At 44.4% G+C, this 9,690-nt stretch overlaps 1 pseudogene; it reads left to right on the plus strand.

The window, feature by feature from the left end:
- The first annotated feature begins 2,116 nt into the window (after positions 1-2,116).
- On the plus strand, positions 2,117-9,690 carry LOC119946709 (annotated as a pseudogene).

Genomic DNA, 9,690 nt, shown 5'->3' on the forward strand with positions numbered 1-9,690 from the left:
TCTGCTCCTTTAATGCCAACCTACTCACTGAACCTCCATCTTGCCTGTCTTGCTGCAGTCTCCTCACCCACGTCCTCCCTTAGGTCTGGAATTCTCTTCCCCTTCATAACTGAAAAATGCTCTCAAAACCCTCCTAAAATCACATCTCCTAGAGTCCTTCCCTGACTAAGCCCTAATTTCATCTCCCTATCCTACCATCTGAATCACCCCTTGTTCCAGTGATCCATGTTCAGATTTCATGCCCTTAAGAGCACTCGAGAGAAACACTGCCCCTCTCAGCCCCACGACAATTATGTACTTTCATTTATTCATTCAATCATGTCTACTGAGCACTTACTGTGTGCAGAGCATTGTACTAAGCACTTGGGAAGTACAAGTTGGCAACATATAGAGATGGTTCCTACCCAACAGTGGGCTCACAGTTTAGAAGGGGGAGACAGAGAACAAAACAAAACATATTAACAATATAAAATAAATAGAATAAATATGTACAAATAAAATAAATAAATAGTAATAACTACATACAAACATATATACATATATACAGGTGCTGTGGGGAGGGGAAGGAGGTAAGGTGGGGGGATGGGGAGGGGGAGGAGGGGAAGAGGAAGGAGGGGCTTAGTCTGGGAAGTGTACTTATTCTCTGCCATTTCCCCTATCAGTATTCTATTTTAATATCTGTGTGCCTTTCTAGGATGTAAGTTCCTTGTGGGCAGGGATCTTGCCTACCAATTCAGTTGATGTTGTACTCTCTCAGGTGCTTAAAACAGTGCTCTACATGCAGTAAGTGCTCAATTAAATACCATTGATTTATATACTCACTCCCAGACTGAACCCCCCTCCTCCCAGACTGAGCCCCATTCATTCCTCTCCCCTCCTCCCCCTCCCCATCCCCCCAGCTTACCTCCTTCCCCTCCCCACAGCACCTGTATATATGTATATATCATCAATCGCATTTATTGAGCACTTACTATGTGCAGAGCACTGTACTAAGCGCTTGGGAAGTACAAATTGGCAACATATAGAGACAGTCCTTACCCAACAGTGGGCTCACAGTCTAAAAACACTGTTCTAAGTGCTGGCGGGATACAAGGTGATCAGGTTGTCCCACGGGGGGCTCAACACAGTGTTAATCCCCATTTTCCAGATGAGGTAACTGAGGCCCAGAGAAGTGAAATGACTTGCCCAAAGTCACACAGCTGACAAGTGGCAGAGTCAGGATTTGAACCCATGACCTCTGACTCCAAAACCCATGCTCTTTCCGTTGAGCCACGCTGCTGTATGTTTGTACATATTTATTTCTCTATTTATTTATTTATTTTACTTGTACATATTTATTCTATTTATTTTATTTTGTTAATATGTTTTGTTTTGTTGTCTGTCTCCCCCTTCTAGACTCTGAGCCTGCTGTTGGGTAGGGACTGTCTCTATATGTTGCCAACTTGTACTTCCCAAGAAAGTGCTACCCTAACCCTAACCCTAACCCTAACCCTAACCCTAACCCCAACCCCAACCCCAACCCCAACCCCAACCCCAACCCTAACCCTAACCCTAACTTCCCAAGCGCTTAGTACAGTGCTCTGCACACAGTAAGCACTCAATACATACAAATGAATGAATGAATTAATTAATGAACTGATTGCTTGATTGATTGATTGCTATAAGTTGCTATAAATACTCTTTGGGGATCAAGGTTGTTTGTTGGGAGTCAGGGGGAGATTGTTAAACTGAATGCCTTGGGGTAGTTCAGATGGTAGTACACTGGGAGATGTAAGGACTCACAGGTCAAGAGAAAACACTTCGCTATTTGGGTCAGAGTTGCATGGAAGTGGAGCAAAAGACAGGTAGGATGAAACTAAGTGTCAATCTTGTAAAATGAAACTGTCCCTCTTTTCCACCAGAAGCTTATCCGGATGCAAATAGCAGTAAAGCAGAAACAGGTGTTGTGAGGCATTGTAGGGGACTCAGTCCTCCTCTCCCAGGGCCTGTGGCACCAGGAACAGTAGGTGGGGCCAACAGGTTCAGATTATTGAAGCTGTTCTCTGGAGGCTGGTGCCACAGGTTTCTCCTCAGGACAGGAGGAAACCTGGGTGGACAATTTATCCAGACCCCTGCGATGCCGGGCTTTACCAGCTGCGTGCCAGGCTGCTGCAATAATTCACACTGGAACAAGGTGCTACACTTATACACTTTTCCCGAAGGCACCGAGTTGCGACGCCTGTGGTTTAGGAATATTTCCCGCGTGTGTGTTAACGTCTGCTTTTCTACCTTTCAGCCTACCACAAGCCATCTCATACATTTATTCATTCAGTCATATTTACTGAGTGCTTAGTGTGTGCAGAACACCATACTAAGTGCTCTGAAAGTACAATTCAGTAATAAATAGAGACAATCCCCACACATGAAAGGCTCACAGTCTAGAAACAACAATGACAGGCAACAATGAACTGTTTTCTTTAAACTTCTGGATGTCTCTTACTTGTTTGCGTCATTTTTATAGCAACTTTTCTTGTAAAGTTTCCTGGACTTTTGAGTCTCTTATTACAAAGAACTGAAATAAGACTGAAATAAGACTGAAATTAGACTGTGAGCCCACTGTTGGGTAGGGACTGTCTCTATATGTTGCCAATTTGTACTTCCCAAGCGCTTAGTACAGTGCTCTGCACATAGTAAGCGCTCAATAAATACGATTGATGATGAAAAATGGACGGTTGTGCATAAGAAAGAAATGGTAAATTCATTAGCTGGAGGGTATCCATTTCCAGGGTGGCCGTAAAACTTATGCAGTGCAGGTACCTACCATCTTCCCTCTGTGTGGTGTCAGTGAGCACAAGGCAGCTTTCAGGCCTAGGCCTGCGGGGTCCTGGTCTGCCCGCAGCAGAAGGCAAAGACAGAAGCAGCTGCAGCAACCTCAACTGCAACCCTTTCTGTCTACCATAGCAGCCGTTCTACTAACCTTGCAGACAGCTGTGGAAGAGAGCCAGGCCCCAGCAGCCCCACCCCTGTTTATGGGTGGCACTAAAAAGTCCACAGATTTTACTGTGCAGATGGGATTCACACTTTCTGAAGGTCAGAACTGGGTCACTCGTCGATCAACACCATTGAGGCTAATTGTTTAGTGGCTGGAGTCTGACTGATTGTTGAGGAAAAGGAAGGCTTTGCTACTATAGTCCTAACCTTCTCACTGTGCCTCAATCTAACCTGTTTTGCCACCAACACCTAGCACACATCCTGCCTCTAGTCTGGAATGCCCTCCTTCCTCAAATCTGACGGAAAATTACTCTCCCCCGACTTCGATGCATTACTGAAGGCACATCTCCTCCAAGAGGCCTCCCCAAACTAAGTCCCACTCTTTCTCATCTCCCACTCCCTTTTGTGTCACCCTGACTGTAAGCCAGTTGTGGACAGGGAATGTGACATTTTATTTTTGTATACTCTCCTGGGTTCTCCTGGAACTCTGCATACAGTAAGTGCTCAATAAATATGATTGACTGAATCAATGACCACTCATACACAAACAGTTTCTGCATAAGCTGAATGAGTCACAAGACATCCTGGCTTTAATGGAAGTGAAGATGAAGGAGATAAATGATAGCATCTGCCAATTGCAGCTCACCTAAACCAAGCTCCATGAAGAACTCCAAGAGAAGTAATGTACTCCTGCTGCTTCCAGTTCCTCTCCAATTCATTCATTCATTCACTCAATTCATTCCATCATATTTATTGAGTGCTTACTGTGTGCAGGGCACCATACTAAGTGCTTGGTAAGTACAAGTCAGAAACATAATTCTCTCCTTAATGCCCTCCAATCTGGTGTCTGCCTTCTTCACTCCATCAACACTGCCCTCTCAGTGATCACTAATGATCACTTTCTTGCCCAACCCAAGGGCTTCTACTCCATTCTATTCCTCCTCAACTTCCCAGCTGCATCTTTCAACATTTTCAGCCATTCCTTTTTCCTTGAAATGTTACCCAACCTTGGCTTCACTGACACTATCCATCTGTGATTCTCTTCCTTTCTCTTCTGTGGCTCATTCTCTGTTTCTTTTGTGGGTTTCTCCTCTGCCTCCCCACCTCCTAACTGTGGGAGTCCTTCAAGGCTCAGTTCTCAGTTCTGTTTTCTACCTATTCTGACTCCCTTGGAGAATTCATTCATTCCCAAGGCTTCCCCCTGAGCAGATAATTCCCAAATCTACATCTTTAACCCTTCAGCTGTCTCCTCTGCTGTCTTGTATTTCCTCCTGCCTCAGGACAACTCTATATAGATGCTTACTAGTACTTCAAACTTACCATGTCCAAAACTGAACTCCTGTTCCCACCTAAAATGTGTCTTCTCCATCAATCAATCAATGGTCTTTATTGAGCACTTACTCTGTGCAGAGCACTGTAAGCACTTAGGAGAGTACAGAACAATACAGTTGGTAGACACTTCCCCATCCCTTAATGAGCTCACAAAGGGGGGGAGAGAGAATTATCAATATAAATAAATTAATTACAATATAAAAGTTAAAGATATGTACCTAAGTTCACGGTGGGTGGGGGCAAATATCAAGTGTCCAAAGGTCACAGATCTAAGGGGTCATAGACAACGCAGAAGGGAGAAGGAGTCAAGGGGAAAAGGGCTCAATTGGATAAGGCCTCTTGGGAGGACCTGTGACCTTAAATAATTCTTTAAAGGTGAAAAGGGTTGTGGTCTTGAATATATGCCCTTGGCCTACTGTGTGATGTTGGGCAAATCACTTAACTTACCTCATCTGTAAAATAGAGCTTCAATCCTACTCCCTCCTACTCATATGAGAGTCTCATGTGGGACAGGGACTATGTCCAATCTGATTAACATTTATCTCCTTCAGTGCTTAGAACAATGCTTGGCACGTTGCAGTCGCTTAACAAGTACCACAGTTATTATTATTATTATGTGGAGCGGGACGGAGTCCAGGTATATGGGGAAACTGTGGAAAACAGGTCGGAGACAAAGTGGACAAGATGAGTGCACATGTGAGTGTGCTGGTTCATGAGGAGGGGATTGTGTGGGTTGGGCTGTGGTGGGAGATTGGGGACTTGAGGTTGGGTGGAATGAGTTAATTGAGTGCTTTAAAATTGACTGCAGGGAGTTTCCATTTGGTGCAGAGGCGGATGAGCAACCATTAGGTCTTCAGGATGGCTTTTTTGATGTAGACTGATTTGTGCAGCCTAGTGAAGTATGAACTGGATTGGGAAGAGACAGGAACTTAATCAGTACAGATGCAGGACTCAGGGCAGGCTAGAATAAGTGTTTGGATCAATGAAGTAGGAGTTTAGATGGAGAGGAAAGGGTATATTTTAGCAATGTTGTAACAGTAAAATCAAAAAGGTTTTGTGACATTGAATATGTGGGTGGAACAAGAGAGGGAGTCTATGACAATACCAAGGTATGCGCTTTTGAGGTAGGGAGGTTAGTGGTATTTTCTCCAGTAAAAGGAGAGATGTGGGGAAGACAGGGTTTGGGTGGGATGATAACCAGTTCAGTTTTGGACATGTTTACTTTTAGTGTTAATGAGGATATCCAGGTAGAGATGTCCTGAAGGCAGAAGATAATGTGAGATTTCAGGAAAGGAGAACTATCAGGGCTGGAGATGTAGATTTGGGAATCAACTGCATAGGGATGGTAACTGAAGCCATGAATTTGAGATGGTAGCTGAAATCAAGTCTGTGATATGGTAGCTGAAATCATGACTTTCCCATTACTGAATTCATTCATTCATTCATTCATTCATTCATTCAATCGTATTTATTGAGCACTACTGTGAGCAGAGCACTGTACTAAACACTTGGAAAGTACAATTTGGCAACATATAATAATTACAATAATAATAATGGCATCTGTTAAACACTTCCTATGTGCAAAGCACTGTTCTAAGTGCTTGAGAAGATATAAGGTGATCAGGTTGTCCCATGTGGGGTTCACAGTCTTAATCCCCATTTTACGGATGAGGTAACTGAGGCACAGAAAAACTAAGTGACTTGCCCAAGATCATACTGCTGACAATTGGTGGATCAGGAGTTTAGCCCATCACTTTTGACTCCCAAGCCCGTGCTCTTTCCACTGAGTAATGCTGCTCCTCTCTCTCTCTCTTTCCCCTCTCACTCTCTCTCTGTATATATACATACATCTCTATATATACACAGAGAGAGAGAAAGAGAGAGAGAGCCCCTACCCAACAGTGGGCTCACAGTCTAGATGAGGGAGACAGACAGCAAAACAAAACAAGTAGGTGTCAATAACATCAAAATAAATAGAATTATAGATACATACACATCATTAATAGAGTAGTAAATATGTATAAATATACACAAGTGCTGTGGGGAGGGGAAAAAGGAGGGCAGAGGGAGGGAGTGGGGGTGATGGGGAGGGGAGAAGGAGTAGAGAAAAAGGGAGGGGCTCAGTTTGGGAAGGCTTCCTGGAGGAGGTGAGCTCTCAGTAGGGCTTTGAAGGGAGGAAGAGAGATAGTTTGGCTCATGTGTGGAGGGAGGGTATCCCAGGCCAGAGGTAGGATGTGGGTCAGGGGTCGATGGCGGGACAGGCAAGAACAAGGCCCAGTGAGGTGGTTAGCAGTAGAGGAGTGGGGTGTGCAGGCTGGGCTTTAGAAGGAGAGAAGGGAGGTGAGGTAGGAGGGGGCAAGGTCATAGACAGCTTTGAAGCCAATAGAAGCCACTGTAGAAAGCATCACCATCCTCCCTGTCTCAAAAACCTGTAACCTTGGAATTAGCCTGTTTATCAGTCCATTCAACCCACAAATTCAATGTCTCACCAGATCTTTTCAGTTTAACCTTCCCAACATCACTACAATCTGCCCTTCCCTTTCCATACAAACTTGCTTCCGTGTTAATCTTATCTTGCCTTGATTATTGCATCAGCTTCCTGGCTGACTTCCCTGCCTCCTGTCTCTCCTCATTCCAGTCCACACTTCACTCTGCTGCCTCGATCATTTTTCTTCAGAAACATTCAGTCCATGTTTACCCACTCAGGAACCTCCAGTGGTTGATCATCCACCTCCATAACCAGGAGAGACTCTTTGCCACCAGCTTTAAAAGCATTCAATCATGTCCTACTTGTCCTTTCTGATTTCGTGCTACAGCCCAGCCCTCACACTTTCCTCCTCTAATGCCAACCTACTCACCATGCCTCAGTTTTTTTTATCTTGTCCCAACCCCTCAACCCAAATCTTGCTTCCAGCCTGGATCACCCTCCCTCTTCATATGTGACAATTGCTCTCCCCACCTTCGAAGACTTATTAAAAGGCTTCTCCTCCAAGAAGCCTTCCCTGACTAAGCCCTCCTCTCCTCCCACTCCCATCCTGACTTTCTTCCTTCATTCATTGCTCCCTTTACCCCAACCCCACAGCACGTTATTTTCATTTATTTACGCAAGTACATATATATGCATATTTATGTCTGTCTCCCTCTCTAGATTGTGAGCTCGTTTTGTTGAATTCTATTCTCATTAGCACTTAATACAGTGCTTTGCACACAGTAAAGCCTCAATAAACATGATTGAATGAATGAATGAGTGAATGAATGGAAGAAACAACATCAATCAATCAATCAATCAATCATATTTATTGAGCACTTACTGTGTGCAGAGCACTGTACTAAGCACTTGGGAAGTACAAGTTGGCAACATATAGAGACAGTCCCTACCCAACAGTAGGCTCACAGTCTAGAAGGGGGAGACAGAGAACAAAACCAAACATATTAACAAAATAAAATAAATAGAATAGATATGTACACATAAAATAAATAAATAAATAGAGTAATAAACATGTACAAACATATATATATATACATATATATATATATATATATACAGGTGCTGTGGGGAAAGCAAGGAGGTAAGACGGGGGGTGGAGAGGGGGATGAGGGGGAGAGGAAGGAGGGGGCTCAGTCTGGGAAGGCCTCCTGGAGGAGGTGAGCTCTCAGTAAGGCCTTGAAGGGAGGAAGACAGCTAGCTTGGCGGATGTTGGGAGGGAGGGCATTCCAGGCCAGGGGGATGAGGTGGGCTGGGGGTCGACGGCGGGACAGGCGAGAGTGGGACAGGCGAGAACAAGGCATGGTGAGGAGATTAGCGGCAGAGGAGCAGAGGGTGCGGGTTGGGCTGCAGAAGGAGAGAAGGGAGGTGAGGTAGCCTTGAGGGCGAGGTGATGGAGAGCCTTGAAGCCGAGGGTGAGGAGTTTCTGCCTGATGCGCAGATTGATTGGTAGCCACTGGAGATTTTTGAGGAGGGGAGTAACATGCCCAGAGCGTTTCTAGACAAAGACAATCCAGGCAGCGGCATGAAGTATAGATTGAAGTAAAGTGAAGTGAAGTGAAGTTTAACTTCTCTATGCCTCAGTTACCCCATCTGTAAAATGGGGATTAAGACTGTGAGCCCCACGTGGGATAACCCAATCACCTTGTACCTACCCCAGCCCTTAGAACAGTGCTTGGCACACAGTGAGCAGTTACATACTATCATCATTATTATAATTAAATAACCACTGATGTTTGGTGATACACATGGTTGGGAGTAATTCAAAAAAGGGGGGGTTTCTTACATTTGAAATCAAGCCACTTGACCTGAGTTAAAGTTTTGACATTCTAATGTGCCCAAGGTTCAACTCAGCTTTTTTCAAACTGAAACACCCACCTCTCTCACTCCAATACATAGCAACAGACAATCCTTCCCTTTACATTTTAATGCTGACCTTAGGCACAGTTCATCTCTGGTTACCGGTGGGGATGGGACAGAACATATAAAGAAACTGAGGTACTTCCTAATCTATCTTCATGATAAGGAGGCATCAAACTTCTGCCTGCTGGGCATTGTCACAAGATTAATCTTTCAGTACATTCCAAAAGACTTTAGGCCTCAAGAACTCTCTTTGCCCCCAAGGTTCAAGATAAAGAACAGAGACAATTGGGAACTATTTTTCACACTTCTTTTCAAGGTAAACGATTAGCTTTTGTAAAATGTACTGATTGGTATTCATGTCTTTAAAATAATAGTAATAATAAAATGAAGGCTACTGTAGTTGGTGAGGATAAACCACACTTCATTGCTGTCATTTCTATTTTGAAAAATTGACTTGAGAATATACAGCATGCATTTCCCACTCCCTTCTGCATCACCCTAACTTGCTCCCTTTGCTCTTCCCCTGCTCCCAGGACCAAGGCATTTATGTGCATATCTGTAATTTTGTTTGTTTGTAGTGACGTCTGTCTCCCCTGCCTCTGGCCTGTGAGCCTGCTGTGGGCATGGAATGTATCTGTTTATTTTTATATTGCATTCTCCCAAGCGCTTAGTACAGTGCTGCTGCTTGCCATGGCCGTCAACTGTGAAAAGTATGGTGTGAGTATGACTAAGTTCAATATGAGTAACTTGTGTCTACCCCTGCTGTTAGTCTACTATCTGGCACACAGTAAGCACTTCTTTCTCCCCTCTAAACTCTAGAGCTCCAAGATCCCACCAGATAATTTGGGATCCCGGTTTTGTCCTTAGCTGAATACCAAAGGCAATTGAGGTGGCCTGACCTAGCCCTCTGTTACTTAGCCAGGCATCAAAACCCTGGGCCTGCCTTGCACTCGATCCTCCAACTCCTCAACCCTTCACCCCATCCAGTGTTTAAAACAACCCAGGAAAGTAAGGCATCCATAGACCCCGAGATCAATTGA

Source organism: Tachyglossus aculeatus, chromosome Y3, assembly GCF_015852505.1.
Source record: "Tachyglossus aculeatus isolate mTacAcu1 chromosome Y3, mTacAcu1.pri, whole genome shotgun sequence".
NCBI lineage: Eukaryota > Metazoa > Chordata > Mammalia > Monotremata > Tachyglossidae > Tachyglossus > Tachyglossus aculeatus.